At 48.2% G+C, this 21,152-nt stretch overlaps 1 protein-coding gene across 12 annotated transcripts in view; it reads right to left on the bottom strand.

Annotated features, from left to right (window-relative positions):
• Window positions 1-20,087, bottom strand: part of LOC310836945 (5-hydroxytryptamine receptor 2A-like) — a 241,768-nt gene extending 221,681 nt beyond the window's left edge. For all 12 annotated transcript variants that reach the window (XM_083722949.1, XM_083722952.1, XM_083722955.1 and 9 more), the window contains exon 1: window positions 19,922-20,087. The gene's annotated coding sequence lies outside the window, so the exon portion shown is untranslated. The remainder of the gene's footprint in view (window positions 1-19,921) is intronic.
• Window positions 20,088-21,152: the final 1,065 nt, after the last annotated feature.

The following is a 21,152-nucleotide window of genomic DNA, read 5'->3' as shown; positions in this document are numbered from 1 at the left end:
AACACATTCCGTTACTTCCAGGTCTCCATGGAGCGCAATCCGAAAACGCTCGACCCGAAGCTACTTCAACCTGAGGTATGACTGTACAGCTCCCAGGAATCCATGTGGCGTGATAGTGCTTTAAATTTATAGGGCAGATAGGTTCGTGTTATGTGTGGATGCAGAGAGATATGCCAGGTGTGTGTCCACATTGTTTCAAGTTCACTGCCCTCCATGTTGGGAGCAGTGTTGTTGGCAGTGTCCTTAATTGGTGTGCACTGGTGACATTTTCAGAACTTTGTCAATTTTGCACATTTTTTAAAAAATAAAAAACCTGGTTGTATATTCTTTTCCTAGATCATGGCAAAAGATACAGCAGTCCCTGTTCCTCCAGTGACAGCTTTTCTCCATCCCTAGGATAATGTGAGTTAATACATACAAGATGCAGCTGACTGTCGGTCTTAATAAAGTAACATTTTAATTAAAGCAAGTTAAAGCCTGCCTCCACTGTTAGGAAATCCAAGGCCTAAAATGGATTTGGGGTCATCTCTTTTTAAAAACATTTAAAACTTCATGGATGAGTGTAGTAGTTCAGGGATGCCGTGGGGCAGGGAGTCAAAGACCCATAACAATTTCTCCAGCAGGGTTCCCGTCTCCAGCATCCTAGAACCACCCAGCATGAAAAGGGGAACTTTTTAACCACCGAGAATAAGCCTTCTGGCCCTTAGCGATGATTGGAGCCAGTCAGAGTGAAAGGAGGTGAGTCAGTCCCTGAGGACGGGCTCCCAGGGTCACTCCGGAGGAGGTGCATCAGAAGACACTGAGGAGAAGTTGTTCTCTATGCTCCAGAGCTGTGATTAGCATGAAGAGATGCTGCCATTACACTAGAGTAAAGCAGTAAAAGAAAGGGAGGTAGATTTCCCACCTTGATGCAACTAAGTGAGATTAAGACCTAGAACAGCCTTTCTCAACATGGTATGGTGTACCAGTTAGAGGACAATTGAACTCTGTGCCTTTCAGGGAAGTTTTTAACGTTTGATGTTTTATTGTGTTTTTAATATTCTGTTAGGAGCCACCCAGAATGGCTGGGAAACCCAGCCAGATGGGCAGGGTATAAATTATTATTATTATTATTATTATTATTATTATTATTATTATTATTATTACTATTACTACTACGACGACGACGACAACTATGACTATTTCAGGTGCTGCTGCATTCCAGCTCCCAACAACCACAACCACATAAGCCATTGGTCAGGGATGATGAGAGCTGCAGTCCAGCAGCTACTGGAGAGAGCTGGTTGGAGGAAGCTGACCTGGAACATCCTTGCAAGTTTGTGTCCTCACCTTACCGCAATCCCTGGCTCTGCCTTGCATCTCATTAAACTGCAGGATGCTGTAGCAGAAGTCCTTAATCTGCAGACAAAGATATCAAGGGTGACACAGGCATTTGGCTTCTCCTTTCTGAATCAAAGTCAGCGGGGACTGTGGCATCTTTGTAACTGAGTGATGGACCAGCTGGGGATGTCTGACACTGGCTGAACAGCGAAGAGGGAAATCAAGCTTATTGTGTTGTAAACCAAAGCTGGGTGCAGGTAGGCACAACTCTGGAGGTTTCTGAAAAGGGGGAATAAGGGTGAGGAATTTGGTTTTGATTTGTAAGCCACGGACAAGATCCCTAGAAGTGTTGAGGGGAGTATCTCCTTCCTTAGTGGGCTTTGAGGTAAGGCTGAGTAAGGCATCGCCACAAGACTGCACTTTTCACAGCAGGGTGTGTTAGAAGAAGAGGTCCTAAATCAAACTGCTTTCAACCTCATTCAGTTCTAGAGAGCCAGTGTGGTGCAGAGGTTAGAGTCCTGGACTAGGAACTAGGAGACCAGAGTTCAAATCCCCACTCAGCCATGAAGCTCATTGGGTGACCCTAGGCCAGTCACAGTTTCCCAGCCTAAATTAGCTCCCAGAGTTGTTGTGAGGATAAAATGGAGAGGAAGAAAAGCATGTATGTCACTTGGAGAAAAAGAGGAGATGGAAATTGAATAAATCAATTAATCCAGTGCTTTAAAATGTAGCAAAGGCCATGTCCTAAGGAACATATAGTATACATTTAAAAAGCAGGGAGGGGAGAGGGAAGGAAAGTAGCATGTGAGCAAATGCAGTTGCATGTGCAGAGATTTTGCTTCTACTTGTGAAAGAGACTGAGGCAAAAGAACCAGGGAAAAGAAAAGTGTTTTAAAAGAGGAAATTGATGGATGTTTCTCTCTCTATTTCTCTCACTCACTCTCTCTCACTGTGTGTGAAATAGAGGGTGGGGCCTCACCCAGACTTCCTTTGCAGCACACTTTACAGGCACAGGTCTGTGAGCTAAAGCTCTCTGCCCAAGTGCTTTTGCTTTGTCCAGGCACTTTCCCCAGGAAAATCGACATTTCACCATTGAATTGGAGCAAGCATAAATCCATGGAAAACCCAAATGCCATTTGTTCTGATTCAGTGGTGAAATGAGAGAGAGGGAGAGAGGAAGGAAGGAAGGAAGGAAGGAAGGAAGGAAGGAAGGAAGGAAGGAAGGAAGGAGGTGTTGTGAACCTCTGGGTGTTTTCAACAATGGCAACAAGAAAAAATAAAACTGAGTTGTTTGATGGATTTTCAGGCATAAAGCATCTGTAGAAAAATGGGTATGCAATATGTTGTGGCACCTGGCATAAAAAGAAGAGAAACAGGCAGAAAGATTTCCCTCCAAAAACAACTAAGTATTGGGGTCATCATCTGGTTCACCGTATTCACAGGCTTAAAGAGTGGACTCTTTCCAGCAGGGATGAGGCTTCAGCCCTCCAGCTGCTCCTGGACTGCAGCTTCTATCAAAAGATCCCTGCCTTATCAAAGGCCCTTTTAGTGCAGAATTCTGTTTTCAGTGTCCAACCAGATGCTTCAGGGAAGCCCCCAAAGCTGGGCATGTAATGAGAACTGCAGCCCAACAACAGCAGGAAGGCCAAAGATTCCCTACCCTGTTCCAGCAATATCTTGAAAATGGGCAGCATTCACACTAAACAGGAAGTTTGTCTGCCATTGTTGGCTCGTGAGCTTCCTGGAAGCATCTGGTTGAGAAGCAGGAAGTTGGTCAAAATCAGGGGTAGAGAACCTGCAGTCCTCCAGATACTTCTGGAATACAATTCCCATCATTCCCGACAACTGACCATGCTGGCTGGGGCTGATGGGAATTTGAGTCCATCAGAGAGTCACAAGCTCCTTATCTCTGGTCTAGATGGATCTACTTTAGCCTGATCAGCAAAACTCTTCTTACATTAATTACAAGGAAAAGTTAATAAATTGGATTGTGTCTATCCTGCACTTAACTCTGCACACCCAGGCAACTGAAATTCTGCTCCCCAGGAAGCAGCCTGTAAATTATGCAGCATTATTAAGCAGATTTGCATATGCTTCCTTATATTGCCCAATTCATTCTGCCTGTGTTAGTAGTCCTCAGGAGATGGGATACAGTTGCTTGCTTTGCATACAGGAGCTACCGGTGGTTGGGGCTGGGAATGTTCCCCAGTCTGAAATCCTAGTGAGCTGCTCCTAGTCAATGTAGTCAACAGTGAGTTAGATGAACCAGTGGCTTGACTCAGTGGGAGGCAACTTCTTGTTTCCTAAGGTCACTGAAAGGTCAATCGCAGGAAGCCTTGCTCAGTCTCCACCCCCTTGAGACACACACACACTTTTCTTCAAATACAGTGGTACCTTGGGTTAAGTACTTACTGTAATTCGTTCCGGAGGTCCATACTTAACCTGAAACTGTTCTTAACCTGAAGCACCACTTTAGCTAATGGGGCCTCCTGCTGCCGCCGGAGCACGATTTCTGTTCTCATGCTGAAGCAAAGTTCTTAACCTGAAGCACTATTTCTGGGTTAGCAGAGTCTGTAACCTGAAGCGTATGTAACCTGAGGTACCACTGTACATGAAAGGTTGCTGCATACAAATTGGCAAAGACTTCTTTTCCATTGCTTCAGAGGGCAGGATGAGGTGAAGCAGACTCACAATATAAAGGGCATACTTCAGCTGAACACTAGGAAAAAGTAGCAGTTGGTCTCCTGGATTTTAGACAGGGATTCTTTCCCAGCTCTACCTGGAGATGCTGGGGATCAAACCTGGAACATTCTGCATGCAAAGCAGGTGCTCTACCACTGAGCTGCAGCCATTCCCCAAAGAACCAATGAATTAGACTGAAACTGATGGAACCAACAGCCCAGAGGAGTGGTGGACTCTCCCTGGTCTTCAAGCAGAGGCTATGTTTGACAGCAGTGTTCTGGGGATGCTCTTACTGTCTGGATTTCCTGCATCAAGTAGGGGGTTGGTTTAGACAAGTTTTCTTCCAACTCTTATCTTTCTATGATTCATTAAGCATTGCCCACACACTTGTAAGATTATTGTTATAAGCTTGGGAGTTTGACAGGAGAGAATTAATGTGACCAGAACAACTACAGAAACAAATGGTAGACTGCAGGTGCCTTAGACAAACTGTGTGCACCCATAATTTTACATTCAGACATTACCACACCCAAGTGGCCTGTTTACTGAACATTCATTCTGATTTGTTTGCAAAAAGGTTGCAGGGAGGTTATAAACTGTCCACTGATTTGTTTGTGAGGAAGCTTACACACCACCACATCAAGTAATAGTAATCCCACACATTCCTCTGCCTTTCTGCACCTTTTTCCTTACTGGAGAAAGTCCAATTACTAAACTCAAATATTACAAAAAGCATTTGTAATATTAATGAAGGACAAGGCTATCAGTGGCTGCTTGCCATGATGGCTACGCTCTGCCTCCAAAGGCAGAGGCAGTAATGCTTCTGAATTCCAGTTGATGGAAACCACAACAGGGGAGACAGCTGTTGTGCTCATGTCCTGTTTGCAGGGTTCCCATTGCAGCATCTTGCTGGTCACTGTGAGAACAGGACGCTTAGCTATAGGAGCTATTGGCCTGATCCAGCAGGACCTTATGTTTTTAAGACTCCAGTGACCTTCCAAAGAAAATCAAGCCTGGGTAAGTACTGCACCGCATGAAATTCCCTGGCAGGACAAACAGGGTAAGCATAACATGACGTTAGAGTCTTAAGGGTTACTAAGGAGCTTAAGTGGAGAAATTGTGGTATCATTATATGATCTGCAACCTACAGTTCTGAAATGATGCAGTGATTGGGATGCAACAATTTCAGAGTCTACATATCAACTCTAATTATTTTGGAATTGCTCATAAAAGCCACAGAAACCAACAGACAGCAAGTACCAAACTGCGTTTCCAGTGATGTGGGGGCTATAATTAGATTTGAGGGACCTAATTTGAAGCTGTCCAGCCGGTCAACAAGAAGCCATCTAGCCATCCAGAATGCATCAGCTGGCTTTGAAATCTGTCCATGAAAATAATAGAATCCTGAAAATAAATCTGTAATTTTGTATAATTTCCTCAGGATGCGTGCTGACGACCGCAACAGAATTTATGGCACTGTGAGTCATACCCATCTCCTTCAGAGATGTGTATGGGATGCTAATATCCTTAAGCTATTTTAAAAAATGATCCAGGAGCCCTTATGCAACAAACTCATAAGAGAAAAAAACCCTGCCTCAAAGATCAAAGCTAACTTGCGTAAAAGAAGTCCACTGAACTTCAGGACTGAAGGACAGCTAAATATATTCTGATGCTATTGTCAGAGATGCTATCAATGGCAAGAAAATAAAATGAATAAACAACTGTACCACTCATTTGGGGCATCAAGCAGGGATCTAGGCTGATGTCTTCTTCATTCAATCCTTAAAAACTGCATAGAATGAAGAAATTGCAGAGTTACAAGGGACCCTAAGGGAGCTCCCTGATAGATGGCCATCCAACCTCTGTTTGAAAACCTCCAATGAAGTCCACCAACTTATGAGTTAGTCTGTTCCGCTGTCAAAAAGTACTTCCTGATGTTTAGTCAGAATCAGGTCCCACCCTCTGGAGCAGCAGAAAACAAGCTTGCTCCAACTTCCATGGGACAGCCCTTCAAGCATTTGGAGCTGGCTATCATATCACCTCTTTAGATGCTGCCAATACGGCCAACTATTGTCCAGCCTCAAATCTACCATTTTTAGGCAAGGTGATTGAGCGGGTAGTTGCTGAACAACTCCAGGTACGCCTGGAAGAAGCAGACCATTTGGATCCCTTCCAGTCAGGATTCAGGCCTCATCATGGGACTGAAACTGCCTTGGTCGCACTGGTCAATGATCTCCAGCAGGCTAGGGACAAAGGTGAGAGCTGTTTCCTAGTTCTGCTGGATCTCTCAGCAGCTTTTGACACCATTGACCAGAACATCCTTCTGGACCCTCTAGAGGGGCTGGGAGCTGGGGGCACTGTTATACAGTGGTTCCACTTCTTCCTCCTGGGCCGTGTTCAGAAAGTGGTGGTAGGGGATGAATGTTCAGACCCCTGGGCTCTCACCTGTGGGGTGCCTCAGGGTTCTGTCCCCCATGCTTTTCAACATCTACATGCAACCCCTGGGAGATCATCAGGGGGTTTGGGCTGGGTGTTCATCAGTATGTGGATGATACCCAGCTCTACCTCTCTTTCAAATCAGAACCAGTGAAGACGGTGAAGGTCCTGTGTGAGTGTCTGGAGGCGGTTGGAGGATGGATGGCAGCTAACAGATTGAGGTTGAATCCTGACAAGACAGAAGTACTGTTTTGGGGGGACAGGAAGCAGGCGGGTGTGGAGGACTCCCTGGTCCGGAATGGGGTAACGGTGTCCCTGAAGGACCAGGTTCGCAGCCTGTGCGTCATTCTGGACTTACAGCTGTCCATGGAGGTGCAGGTCAATTCTGTGTCCAGGGCAGCTTTCTACCAGCTCCACCTGGTACGCAGGCTGAGACCCTACCTGCCTGCAGACTGTCTCGCCAGAGTGGTACATGCTCTAGTTATTTCTCGTTTGGACAACTGCAATGCGCTCTATGTGGGGCTACCTTTGAAAGTGACCCAGAAACTACAACTAATCCAGAATGCAGCAGCTAGACTGGTGACTGTGAGCAGCCACCGAGACCATATGACAGTAGCCCTGAAAGACCTACACTGGCTCCCAGTACGTTTCCGAGCACAATTCAAAGTGTTGGTGCTGACCTTTAAAGCCCTAAACAGCCTCTGTCCAGTATACATGAAGGAGCATCTCCACACCCATCGTTCTGCCCAGACACTGAGGTCCAGCACCAAGGGCCTTCTGGCGGTTCCCTCACTGCAAGAAGCCAAGTTACAGGGAACCAGACAGAGGGCCTTCTTGGTAGTGGCACCCGCCCTGTGGAGTGCCCTCCCACCAGATGTCAAAGAGAAAAACAACTACCAGACTTTTAGAAGACATCTGAAGGCAGCCCTGTTTAGGGAAGCTTTTAATGTTTAATAAGTTATTGTATTTTAATATTCTGTTGGAAGCTGCCCAGAGTGGCTGGGGAAACCCAGCCAAATGGGCAGGGCATAAATTATTATTATTATTATTATTATTATTATTATTATTATTATTATTATTATTATTCCAAGTCAAACCATACTAACTTAACACTGTTCACACTGTCTGGCAGTGGTTCTTAGAGATGGGAATCAACCCTGGGATCTTTTGCATGCAAAGTACATCCTCTACCACTGAGCTACTGACCTTCCCCATGTTCTTGGATGTTGCTGGCCTAGACTGGCTCTCTCACCTAGTGGCCATCTCCCCCCATCACAGACAGCACATTTGGGGAAATCCCCTGCAACCAGGGCATGGCTGGGCACTCCAGCAGGAACTGATGCACATGCATTGGCTTTGCTCTGCTTACACAATGAATTTTGCCTTTATTTATTTGTCCAGGCATTGTGCAAGTGCTGAGCAAAGAAGGACCAGAGGATTAGGCACACCACACAGCCCAGCCTCCCTCCCTCTAATAGAATGGTCAGTGGAGAATGCACTCCTATCACTGACATTCAACTGCCTCTCCAGCAAACTTCTGCCCCTGGAATAGGGTGTGTGACATTTCTATTTTTATTTTGCTTAGAACATTCCTTACCCACTCTTCGTTAATTTAAGCAAATCCAGATGAATCACCTGAGTCCAAGTCAGAAGGCAGATGATCGCAACCAGTCAACTAAAGTAAACATGAACACTCTCACTCAAATCTACACAAAGCCTTGACAAATATCCAGGTCTTTCGCTGGTGCTTGTGAATGCATAAATGCACTAGCAACCATGCAGTGCCAGTTTCATCCACTGCATATAGAGAATGCCCTTCACACAAGTGCCAGCCTCATGCTAGGTAGGTGATCAGAGCAAGAAGTATATTTCCAAAACCCCAGAACATGCTGGTTAGGATCCAAAAAATAGTGTGATGCTATATGCCTACTCATTCCATGCCAAGGGGCACACGGATGAGGCAGAGCTCACAGGCAGCCACTGCTGTCAGGGTTCCTGTGACTACCAGCAGGCTGCAGAGGCAAAATGTGCTACCCTGAAAATCAGGGCACAACAACACTAGGGGCTTGGTCTTTTGGCCAAACCTTGGAGAAGGGTGATACCTCGGTGGCATATAGAAAGACCCAGGTTCGGTTCTCTGTATCTCCAAGGAGGGTGGGACCTCCTACAGGAAAATGTATTCTAGTTGCAGGAGCCTGTGAGTGGGGATTAAGAGGATCTGCTATGCAAGCAGACTCTCTAAAGTGCTGGCAGGATAGCCATATGTGGTAACATTGGGGAAGCACTGCAGAACAATCTAAAGCATCGGTCCATCTGTTGACACTGTAGCCTCAGCTCTCCAGTCTGCCATACCAGAGTCTTTTTCAGTCCTGCCTGCAGGTGCCAGGGATTGACTCTTTTGCATGCAAAGCATGTGCTCTGCTCCCTTCCCCGATGCATTCTCTATGCAAGGTATAATTACTTTCTTTTTGTCTGTCCTGATCTATTACTGATTGATTCCATTGGGCAACTCAGAGTTTTAGTATTGCTATAGAGGGAGGGAAACCTCTCTCTCCACTCCACGTATAGCTTTATAAAAGCTCAGTCTCATCCTCCACCCACTGAACTGATTCTTCTCCTATAGCAGACAAAGGCAAACTCAGCTCTCCGGATGTTTTGGGACTACAACTCCCATCATCCCTGACCACTGGTCCTGTTAGCTAGGGATCATGGGAGTTGTAGCCCCAAAACAGCTGGAGGGCCAAGTTTGTATATGCCTGTCCTATAGCAATATTGCTACTGTCTCAGTATAAGGCAGCCTCCAATGTTCCTATTTAAAACCAAATTGTTCTTTCAAATCAAGAGAACTAGAATCCTGCTTTCCTTTCTTTAATGGAAATGGACTACAGCTCGGTAGGAGAGCGCCAGCTTTGCAAGTAGGAGATCCCCAGGTTCAATCCTGGCACCCACAGGTAGGGCTAGGGAAGACCGCTGTTTGAAACCCTGGAAGGCAGCTGCCAGTCAGTGTGGACAATACTGAACTAATGGACTGAGAGTCTGACTCAGTAATGAGGCAGCTTCTATGTTCCTTCTTCCAGCAGATCTGCAATGGTGCTCTTCCTGAAGGTAGTGTTCTCTGCAGCGTGCTCTGTCAGGCACTGGCAGAGGAAGAGGGGGCGGGGGGAGCGCACTGTCCCCAGCACCACGATCCCGGTGGGGTACCATCGCAGCTGCCCCCCCCCCCGTGCTGGGTGCCACGCCCCCACAGGCAGTGCGCCATGCCCCAGGATGCACATCACGCCCCTGCAGGTGGTGCGCCACCCCCTGGGACACACGCCAGTCCGCCCCCGGCCTGCTCTCTAACCCCCCCCCCCCCCGTGCTGTAGCATGGAGCTCCACCACTGCTGTCAGGGTGCAGAAGGGAGAGAGACCAGGGCAGAGGGAAGATTTCTCCTGGAGGAACTGTTTAACAGGTGAGGAGACAGAAAACAGCCCTCTTGATCCAGCCCCTTGGGAAAGTTGCCACACACACACACACACACACAGAGCTGGGGGTGGGGGTGGAATCTGGGCCCAACATCCCCTCCAGAAGCAAAAGCAAAACCATACCAAGCCATCCAACGTTGCACAACCTGCCTTCATGAGCACTGCAGAGTGATGCTGCCTCCTTGGCCGCTGCAACTCAGCCATGTTCTACCTGCAGGCAAGCTGTGCTTTGCTAGCCCTGCACCTGCTTTGGGAGGGAGGAAGCTAAAGTGCAAGAAAGAAAGATTACAGGCGCACCCTGCCAAGACACTGCAAAGTGAAGCAAGGCAGCCCTTCCTCCTTCCAAAGTCAGGCCGAATAAAGATACAGCCAGAGAGGGAACCATTCTTAGTGCTGCTGCATGAAGCAAGGGGTATGGCTCCAGTTAACAGTCTCCACTGGATGGAACCCAGAAGGGCCACCCTGTCCATGAGTGCAAACACAAACCTCTTCCCTGACTATGGCTAAGTACCCCCACCACCCAAAATCTACAGAGCCCAAAGTGAAGAGCAGCAAAATATCGAAACCACAATCAAGGCTCACCTGCTCCTGCTGGTGCTTTAACTATTCCATGTTGTGCTAAACCAAGGTTTAAGTAAGTGATCAGCTGCCAGGCATGTCAGCTTCAATTATAGTTAACATTTACAGTGGTACCTCGGGTTACAGATGCTTCAGGTTACAGACTCTGCTAACCCAGAAATAGTGCTTCAGGTTAAGAACTTTGCTTCAGGATGAGAACAGAAATCGTGCGGCAGTGGCGTGGTAGCAGCAGGAGGGGGCCCCATTAGCTAAAGTGGTGCTTCAGGTTAAGAACAGACCTCCAGAACGAATTAAGTTCTTAACCCGAGGTACGCTCTATAGGCTTCTTAAGCAGTCATCGATTCCATATGAAGCTGACTGAGTGGCTGATAAGGGGCAATGGAAAAGGCACGCAGTGTAACTGATTTGGTCAACAGCTCACATATCTCACACAAAGAAAAGGAGTGTGATTTTTGTGTTAAGGCTCGGTGCCAACTGCAATCCTCTGCACACCCACTTGGGACTTACTCCCAAGTAAGCATGCTTAGAATCAGTCTCCAATTTCTCAGCTGTTGTGGAAATGACATATCTTGCATTTCCTTGAATGGAAAAATTTTTCCACCTTGAATTCTTGCCCCTGGTGCTCCAATTTCTTTCCCTTCTTCTCTTGTGTTCTTTATCCCCTTTTCGAGATTGTATTTGAAGTTTTTGTACAACTCAGCTTGCAGATGAGGGTTTAATGCAGGAAAGAGTAAGCAACCTCCAGATTCCCAGACTATCCCTGTATCTTTGACCCCTTAGCTTGCCTCCCTATCTCTTTGATGTTTAGACAGATATGTCTTGGGTTGCATCCTGTCTACAACTTCCTCCTCCTCACATTTCTCTCCTGTGCTTCAAAATGAGAGATCATCTTAAATCTATCCTCTGAGAACATAGAAGCAGGCATGTCTGCATATGTCTTCTCTAGATTAGTTAGTTAGCTTAGAACCAAAAACCTTTTTTATCCAAGATATATTTTCTGCAATAAACTCCTGTATTATTTTCTTACTCTACAAGCATCTGTTTTTCTGTGATTTCAACAAGTTTATTCTCTAATGTAATCAAAATTCACAAGCCAGACACTGCTTACTCTGCATACCAAAGAGCTCCAACAGGTAATTCAGTCCAGTAGGAAGACCCTTGGGGAAGTCAGCTGTCCTGTCATGCATGGGTCCTTGCAAGCCCTGCTCCCAGTTATCCTTAGAAAGGCTGTGGGCCAAAACAGGGACCTTCTGCATGCAAGGCAATGCCTGTCAAGCTATGGCTCTTCTCTCAGGCATGCAACAAAAGGAATTCCTCAGCCATTCTTGCATAAACAGGAGTCATAGCACAGGCTCCCAAATGGAATGCACCTTTCCAAGCCATGCCACATTGAGCCAAAGCAACCGTGGTGGTGCAGCTCATTCCATCAGAATGACACCACCACAAAAAGCACTGCTGAGCACTTGTGTGCATGTGCCATCCAAACTCTGCAGTGTATAAGCCACAGCCTTCCAGGCATGCCAATGGCCAAAATGCTGGGGCAGGGATTTGTGAGCCCTTCATTAACAGCCAAATAAGCCACTTGCCATCTTAGGAAAACAGACAGTAGCAGCTGCCATTATATCAGGGAGGTTAACTGAACACCCTACACTGCCAATTTTGCCCCTTCACTGCATCAGTCCAAGCTCACGCATGCACAGTCTCAATCTGCTCTGAATAGGCTTTTCTCTCTATTTTTTTTCCAGCTGATTAAATCTTGGCCACTCCATTTTGACTCCGATTGCCTTAATGATGAATCATTATCAGGCTCTGGCCCTGTAGGAAAGCAATTTCAGTGACTACTTTCTTCCCATTTGCAACTACATGTGTTTCACCAGTGCTGTCCTTTAAATTCACCTTCCAAGTCAGACTCCATTCTTGTGAGTAACAGGAGAACATTCCCTCAATTACCTTCCACTGGTAAGCAAAACAAGGAAAGGACTCCTGCTCCAGTGTAAACAAAGTCAAGTATTTCTCCAGAAAAGGGCTTGCTGTTGTCACCTGTGCTGTGAACATGTGTTTTGTTTATTCGTTTATTTACAGTCTCTGCTAAGCCTATTCCAGCTGCCCCTTTTAACACCAATGCAGTCACACGTCCCAAAAGATGGCTACAGGCTCCGGATTCATAGAAAGCATTTAGCTGCCTTCCTCTGATACTTGCCTCATCCCCAAGACAGTAAAGGTAAAGGTAAAGGTACCCCTGCCCGTACGGGCCAGTCTTGACAGACTCTGGGGTTGTGCGCCCATCTCACTTAAGAGGCCAGGGGCCAGCGCTGTCCGGAGACACTTCCGGGTCATGTGTCCAGCGTGACATCGCTGCTCTGGCGAGCCAGAGCCGCACACGGAAACGCCGTTTACCTTCCCGCTAGAAAGCGGTCCCTATTTATCTACTTGCACCTGGGGGTGCTTTCGAACTGCTAGGTTGGCAGGCGCTGGGACCGAGCAGTGGGAGCGCACCCCGCCGCAGGGATTCGAACCGCCGACCTTTCAATCGGCAAGTCCTAGGCGCTGAGGCTTTAACCCACAGCACCACCTGCGTCCCATCCCCAAGACAGACACACATGCAAAATTCTGCTGGAAGTTAATTGGTGGGCGATTTCATTTCCTATGTTGTGTGCACCAGCTCCAGGGAACAAATGTGAGCAGATTCCCATTGCTCACAGGGGTGGGCTTTTTTTATAAGAAGATATAAAGATACCCATAAACGATATGTCTGTATCATCTTACCAGCTGCAGATCACCCGTGAGGCATTCAACAGGAGAATATGAGGTTACAATCTGCTGTTGCAACCACTGCCAGATAGGCGGTCAGTGCTCTTTATTCCCCAGATCGTGCTTCAAGAACCCTGGACCTCTCTTGCCTCTCCTACATACCAAACTTTGATTGCTGCCTGCATTCACCTAAAGACCCACACTTTCCCATTGCTAGAGAAACCCCATGTGAATGAAGAACTGAAGCTGTGAACACCTTGCCATCTTAAAATGCAGTGCGGTCATTGCTCTTCCTCCCTCCCTCCCCCTCTCCACCCAACACAAACACTGTTTCCAAGTCACCCTCTGTAGGCTGAGAGGGGGCATAGATGCCTTTGGAAATAGCTTAGTCTGTAGAGAGCATGAGATGCTTGGTCTCAGGGTCATGGGTTGTGCCCCACTTTGGGCAAAAGATTCCTTCATTGCAGGGCTTGGACTAGATGACCCTTGTTTTTCCTTCCAACTTTATGATTCTACATGGCTTACGTTTTCAATTCAGATCGAACATGGTTTGGGAGGAAACCACATCAAAACACAGTATTTCTCAAGAAGCTGCAGGATAAATATGGGTTGTGGCTAGTGGTGTGTGTGCAAACCAGTGGTGGGAATGCAGTGGCTGCAGGAGTGTATACAAAGCCTAGGTCAGCCCTCTGTAACCCAACATCCTCCACCAGCAGGTCCCTGGGTGGGCTGCAGCAATTTAAAACTCAGTATTAAAAACAGCTGCAACTAATTACATTCACAGGAACAGTGTGGGCCATGAAAACACACATCTCAGGTGTTGAGGTTCATTAGAGCAACATTCCCATTGCCTCATCATTTGCAAGGGACCTTGCCCCTCCCTCTCTCCATCCTCATTTTCTTCCTTTCCTTTTTCCTTGTCTTAGAACAAGCCAGGCTTCCTTAACCTGGTGCCCTCCAGGCATTTTGGACAACAACACACACCTTCAGCCCCAGGGTTACATGAGAGAGGGATATTACAGCTCCAGCTTCTCACAACACAGCTTCTCACAGTTCTGTCTCGGGACAGAATAATCTGTTGGTTTTAGTTCTCTCAGTTTCTCATTTTTCCAATCTTAAATTCAGTTCCACACATTTCTGCAGCAATCTGCATTTTAAAAAACTAATGAATTGGAGTGTGAATTTCTCCTAATAAAACCCATTTTTGTATGCAGTTTGACTAATATAGACATTTTTGCCAGCCATCTCCCCCAGTATAATGAATTCAAGTATGTTATTTTCACCAGTATCAGCATTTTATGCACACTTTCTCTAATCTATGCGTTTTTGTAAATGTTTAGTCAGAGAACTGTTTCCAGAATTTAGATAACTGTGGATTTCAAAGGATGGCTATGTATTGGTTAAGTGATCATTTCGTAAGATTCAGCTTCAAATGCAGGCTGAATCAGATGTCTTCCATAGTCCTAATAGAGACACATCAATTGGGGAAAGCAGGACATCAAGCTGATTGGCAGTAGGTTCAGAACAGTAAGGAAACACTCATTCTCAGTGCATGTCCTTAGCTTGTGGAACTCACTGAAACTTAGTATAGTGATGGGTAGAAGCTTAGGCTGATTTCTTTAGATAGGCATATCAATTAGCCATGATAACTAAACAGAGCTTTCACATTCAGAGACGGTATACTTTCATTTACCGTGTCCCAGAGCTGTGTCCAAACAAGAGAGCTGGAAGAAACTCTTCTTGGAAGAAAGGAGAGGGGTTGCCAAAGCAGTGGATCCTTTCTGCTTGTTGATGAAGTTCCTGAAGGGCAATGATTATATATAGCCGTCCAGAGTGGCTGGGGAAATTCAGCCAGATGGGTGCAGTATAAATAATAAATTATTGTTATTGTTATTGTTGTTGTTGTTGTTGTTGTTGTTGTTGTTGTTGTTGTTGTTGTTGTTGTTATTATTATTATAGCAGGGTTTGGGAACCCCGCAATCCTCCAGTTGTTGCACTAAACTCCCATCGCCCTTTCACTAGTAAGGCTAAGGCAGGTTGGAGACCAACATGTAGAGGACCACAAGTTTCCTATCCCTGATATAAGGGATATTCCCAGTAAATCATAGAATCGTAGAGTTGGAAGAGACCACAAGGGCCATCGAGTCCAACCCCCTGCCAAGCAGGAAACACCATCAGACCACTCCTGACATATGGTTGTCAAGCCTCTGCTTAAAGACCTCCAAAGAAGGAGACTCCACCACACTCCTTGGCAGCAAATTCCACTGTCGAACAGCTCTTACTGTCAGGAAGTTCTTCCTAATGTTTAGGTGGAATCTTCTTTCTTGTAGTTTGGATCCATTGCTCCGTGTCCGCTTCTCTGGAGCAGCAGAAAACAACCTTTCTCCCTCCTCTGTGTGACATCCTTTTATATATTTTAACATGGCTATCATATCACCCCTTAACCTCCTCTTCTCCAGGCTAAACATGCCCAGCTCCCTTAGCCGTTCCTCATAAGGCATCGTTTCCAGGCCTTTGACCATTTTGGTTGCCCTCCTCTGGACACGTTCCAGTTTGTCAGTGTCCTTCTTGAACTGTGGTGCCCAGAACTGGACACAGTACTCCAGGTGAGGTCTGACCAGAACAGAATACAGTGGCACTATTACTTCCCTTGATCTAGATGCTATACTCCTATTGATGCAGCCCAGAATTGCATTGGCTTTTTTAGCTGCCACGTCACACTGTTGAGCTTTTCCTCCAGCATTCAGAGCCCTTTGTCAACCTTATCTGAATAATCCCCCTAACCCAGTTTATAAAACAGAAGCATCAGTTGCCCTGGTAGGGCAGCATGGTACGGAGTCCAACAGTAGGTGGCACTAGAACAAATGGCAGCCAGAGACCCACTGGACTAGTTCTAAGAAAGAAGGTGACATTGCTGTCACACAGAACAGAATACCGTATTTTTCGCTCTATAACACACACCAGACCACGCACGTAGTTTTTAGAGGAGGAAAACAAGGAAAAAAAATATTATAAACGAAATAGTGGATATATGATTTTTGTGGTTCATGCTGTGGCCACAGACATGTAATCTGACAGTGAGTTTGGAGTAGCCCAATGCAAAAATCCTGAGGATCCATGTGGATCCATGCTTTGTAACCACGGAGGAGGGAAGGAAGGGGAACTATGGATCCTCTGCTCACGACTGCAGCAGATCCCCCCCGCCACCTGCAGGCATTTGCTCCATAACACGCACAAACATTTCCCCTTACTTTCTAGGAGGAAAAAAAGTGAGTGTTATGGTGCAAAAAATACAGTAATTTCCCCTATACTGGAGACTGAGGCTGGAAGAAGCGCTTAAGGGCACCCAATGAGCTCTTGGCTAGCGTGCAATTTCAATTCAAAGTTCACCATAAGAAACTATTATGCTTGGAAGGTCCCCCACATGAGTGCCTGAAGATGGGCAAGTGGTCTGATTCAGTGCACAAGCAAACTGTCTCTATTTTCTGGTGGATTCAATCACATACTGCAAGTTTCATGTTGTGCAATGCTTAGAAGGTCTTGCACAGCAAACCCGCTTCTCCAGAAGACTCAACTTTTTGCAGTAAGGAAAGTGATGGGGAACTGCACTAGAAAGTGTGGGTTAACATTTGCTTTGACACAATGTCATCTGATGTATCCCACAAACAAATAAGAAGGAATGCTCATTAAATAGTCTAATCTCCCGGCAAATGTATTGGGATAAATGTTCAACAAATGGGTTGTCTGAGAGCTGCATGCTAAGGCAGATTCTTATGCTCTCTTCCAGATAGTAGGCTTTGCCACTGAAAGATGAGAAATTGCGTGTCTTGTTCTGTGTACACACCAAACATTTAAAGCACATTTCTCCACCTTATAAAGAATCCTGGGAAGTGCAGTTTGTTAAAGGTGCTGGGAGTTGCAGTGCTGTGAGAGCTAAACTACAATTCTCAGGATTGGGGGGGTTGCTTTAAATGCATGGAGTGTGTGCAGCCATCAGAAGCCAAGCACGTGTATACTCACACCCTTTACACATCCCTGTTATAATTATTTCTTCCACATCGCCAGTGTGTCAGCTACTGCCTGCCTGAAGCACCCACCCTGTTTCAGTACAATTTGAGAAAACATGCTTATTCCACCCCTCAACATATGCCCTTCACTGAAAACAATTCTGCACTTATCCCTTGAAGAGACATACAGAGAGAGAGAGAGAGAGAGAGATGAAGGAAGGCAAATGACAAAAAGCTCTCTCCATTTCTGCCTGGGAGGAAGAGTTCCATTGTGGCGTTCCTCCCGGCAGTTAGAAAAATCACTCTACGCCTGTGGTCACTCAGCAACAACTAAACTGGATTCTAAACGTTCAGCTATTCTAAACGTTCAGCTCCCCTCCGAGAGAAGGGGAAAAGCACCAGCCACACAGAAACTGAATTCGTTCCAGTACCGATTCAAGTAGTAACGTGCCAGCAGAGGCTCGCACATTCCGACACCAGTTCTAACTCCCAACCCAATTAAAGAAAATAAGTCGCTTGCATCGCTTAGTAACCGAGATCAACACAGGGTCAACGTTCTATTGGAAAATCAGAGATGTTGCTGTTCCGTGGTCCCCTGCTGCTGCTGCTCCATACCTGCGAGTCAACCGGGGAGAACAGCTAGTCCTAATCTACTTCTAGGCGCTCTTGGTGTTCTTCACTGTTGCCAAACTGCGCACGGCCCTCTGGGTTAAGCTCCGCAGTTGGCACCTCCGAGGAAGCACCAGGAATGCTGCTGCGCTCCATAGGTGCATGGCAGCAGGGCAGAATGTGCCCTGGCTGATTCCCAGGCTGTTGTGCACAAGGAAGGCGCTTCCAAGAGAAAAGGCAGGTTTGGTGGGGGAGGGAAGAAAACAGGGGTCGGAAGAGATTGTTGCTCTGTAGCAGAGCAACTTCTGTGGATGCATAAAGTCCTCGATGCAACTCTCCCCCTGCCACTCGCGGGCAGCATTGCCCGGGGGAGGATATTGGGCAGCTGGGGGGAAAACCCGCCCCCCTCTGCCTAAAACCTTGCAGAACTGTTGCCTGTCCTGGATTAACAAACCCATCAGCCTGACTCCATAAAGCAGCTTCTTTTGTGTGCATGCTACTGGGCACCTAGGCACCTGCCCCACGGAAGCCTTTCCGAGCATTGCACTCTGTCTCAGCACCGCCAACATCGGCGAAAGACCATCCGTCTCTGTGAAAACGCCCCTCGAGGCTGGCCAGGGGTCAGAGACTCGCTGAGGGCTGCTTCTATGTTATTGCTTCGGCGTCAAAGATGTTTTTACTGTTGTTGCGCTCAAGACTCGTTTGCAGGTCCCGGGAGGAGGTCGAAAAGTGGGTTTAAAAGAAAAAGCCTTTAATTAAATAGCAGTTTTGGCCTGCAGTGCTTTTGCACACGAACACAGGCAGCACTCAGGTACACGCTTGCTGGAGGAAGGTAGGGCCTTAAGCGTTTAAAAAGTTGCAAATACTCAAAACCACAAAGCGATCTTAGCTCCGCCAGGCGGCCGAGGCAAAGACACAAGATTTCATTGACAACCCAGCTAACTCCCGGGTCTACTGCCCCAGTCCTGTATATGCTGTTCTCATCGCTCCCCATTTAATCCCAGCAACAACCCTGTGAGTTAGGTTACGTTAGTCCTAAGGTGCGGCACCAGGAGGTTGTCAAGCACTCTCCCTGCTCCCTCTCTTTTCATGGGGTGCCTGGATGCCTGGGAAACCTAGGCAAGGCTTCTTGGAGAGGAAAGGATTTACTTTCCGAGGAATCAGCTGACGCGGTAACTCTTTGGTAGGTCTGGGCGGTGGGATTCCTTTGGATGTCAACAACAGGAGAAGAGCCACAGGTCTGCAGACACGGTGGGCGCTTAACCCTCCTGCGGAAGCCCCAGCGCTCTCCTCCGAACGCCCCCGCACTCTTGCGCATCAGCCCCCGTTCACTGCGACGGGTCTAGCGCAGGTGGGCTTCTCCGGGTGGATCGTACCCCACAGGGTCAGCAGGCGATGCGCTGCAAGGAACAGCTCCTGTGGCTGCCCCTCGCGCCGCGCACCCCATGGCCCACCCCAGCACCCACAGGTGACGTGACCTTGTCCAATTTTCCCGGAGAGAAGAATGCTACCCAGGATAACGTGCAGAGCTACAGACTCGTTTGTAAAGGGGGCAGGAAGGACGACAGCCTCTGAGCGATACCCTCCGGAGGCAATGAAGCGTAACTTCACCAGGCGAGGAGAGCGTTACAAAGGCACATCATCACCGAGAACCCAACCTGGTTTGCAGCGCTATCCTACGCGGGTTTTATAGTCTGATGTCCCGTCGGCTCCTCTATCCTAGCGCATCCCCAGCACAGGAAGGGAGGGGAATCGCCGCCTTCATGCAGCGCGCAAATCCCGCGCACGCTTCCTCGCCAAGTAAAAAGCGTGCCCGGGATCGTGGCCAAAAAAAATCTCTTCGCAGCGGGTCCCTGCCTCCCCCAAAGCGTGACTGCCTCTGGGGTGAAAAGGGCCCACGAGATATAAAACATAAGCCACGTCCTGGCTGAGCTGTCCCGAGAGAAATTTGCCCTCTCGCTCCCCCTTCCCCGCGGCCGGAGAGGCAGACTAAAAGCAGCAGGGAGAGCAAGGGGCAAGCCTTTCGGAGACGCAGGCTGTGAGAGGCGCGCGCTTCGCTAGGGGCAGCCTACCTGGCAGGCGCGGTGTCCGGCCGCGAGCGAGCGCCGCCCGGAGCTGCTGCTGCTGCTATTCCTCCTCGTCTGGGTCCCCGCTCCCCTTCGCGCGGGTCTGCATGCCATTGCTGTGCGGCGACGCCCGGGCTAAGGCTGCCAGCCTGCTTCCAGTTAGTGGCCGCCGCCGCCGGTCCCAGCGCGCGCTCGCTCGCTCAATCAACCCTGGCGGCGTCGAGGGCGCCTCCGCTGCAGGGGCATCTCCAGAGGCGCGGTGCGGCTTCGCGGCGGCAGGAGCAGCGCCTCCGCCGGCCGCTGCAAGGCTAGGCTGCTGGTCAAGGCTACTGTTACACCCCAGCGCCGCTTCCCAAGAGAAGGAGCCGGCGTAGCAGGAGCAGCCACCGCAACTCCGCCAGCCGCCAGCACCGCCTACCGTCCGCCATCCCGCCGCCGCCGCCGCCGCCTGTCCTCCCCGCTAATCGGATCCGCTGCCGTTGCACGCCTCTGTGGGTGACGGGGAGGGAGGGGAGAGGAGAACGAAAGACCCCGACGTCTTAGTGCTGCTGCTGCTCTTAAAGGAGCCTGGGCCACCAAAGCGCCTGCCCCAAGAAGCCTGCAAACGGTGCCGCCTCTCTCCAAAGACAAAGCGAGAAAGCTGCGGCCTTCAGGGCCCCAGAGGAACCCCCCCCCCCTTAAGGAAGGCAGTCATTGTACCGTTGTGGTCCCGCTATTGTACCGCATAAAGGTGCAACAGGTGAATTGACAGGAGGGAAAGGGGCCACCTGTTGATGTGCAGAGGACAGCGTCTCCTAGGGGCGCGCCTGCCCTCTGTAGGTGCGGTTGCCAACTGACCAGAAGTCCCACCCCACGCTGTTCCTTTCCCTTTAAGAGCAGCTGGGTGGATAGAGGTCGGCAGCTGAAGCTGTATGCCACATGGCCATTAAAAGCACAGCTGCAGGGCCCACTTTTTAAATCTGCCAGCACTGTGGACAAGAAGATAAAAGGTTACTCCTCCCTTTCTAGCTATGCTTTTCATTGGTAAGTTTTCAAGGCTGGTGGAATATCACAATGTGCAGCTTCCCCATCATCACAGCATTTCTCGGCACTTCTGTCTGTCAGGCACTGGTTAAAATCACAAGCCCAGCTGACTTCTACCAAGTCAAACCACTGCACCATCATCCAGTTCTGTACTGTTTACACTGACTGGCAGCTGCTCCCCAAGTTTTCAGGCAAGGATCTTCCCACTCCAACC

This window comes from Podarcis gaigeae, assembly GCF_964106915.1.
Source record: "Podarcis gaigeae genome assembly, chromosome: Z".
Classification (NCBI taxonomy): Eukaryota; Metazoa; Chordata; class Lepidosauria; order Squamata; family Lacertidae; genus Podarcis; species Podarcis gaigeae.
The sequence above is the reverse complement of the archived record's forward strand: the minus strand, read 5'-3'. Positions and strand labels throughout refer to the sequence as shown.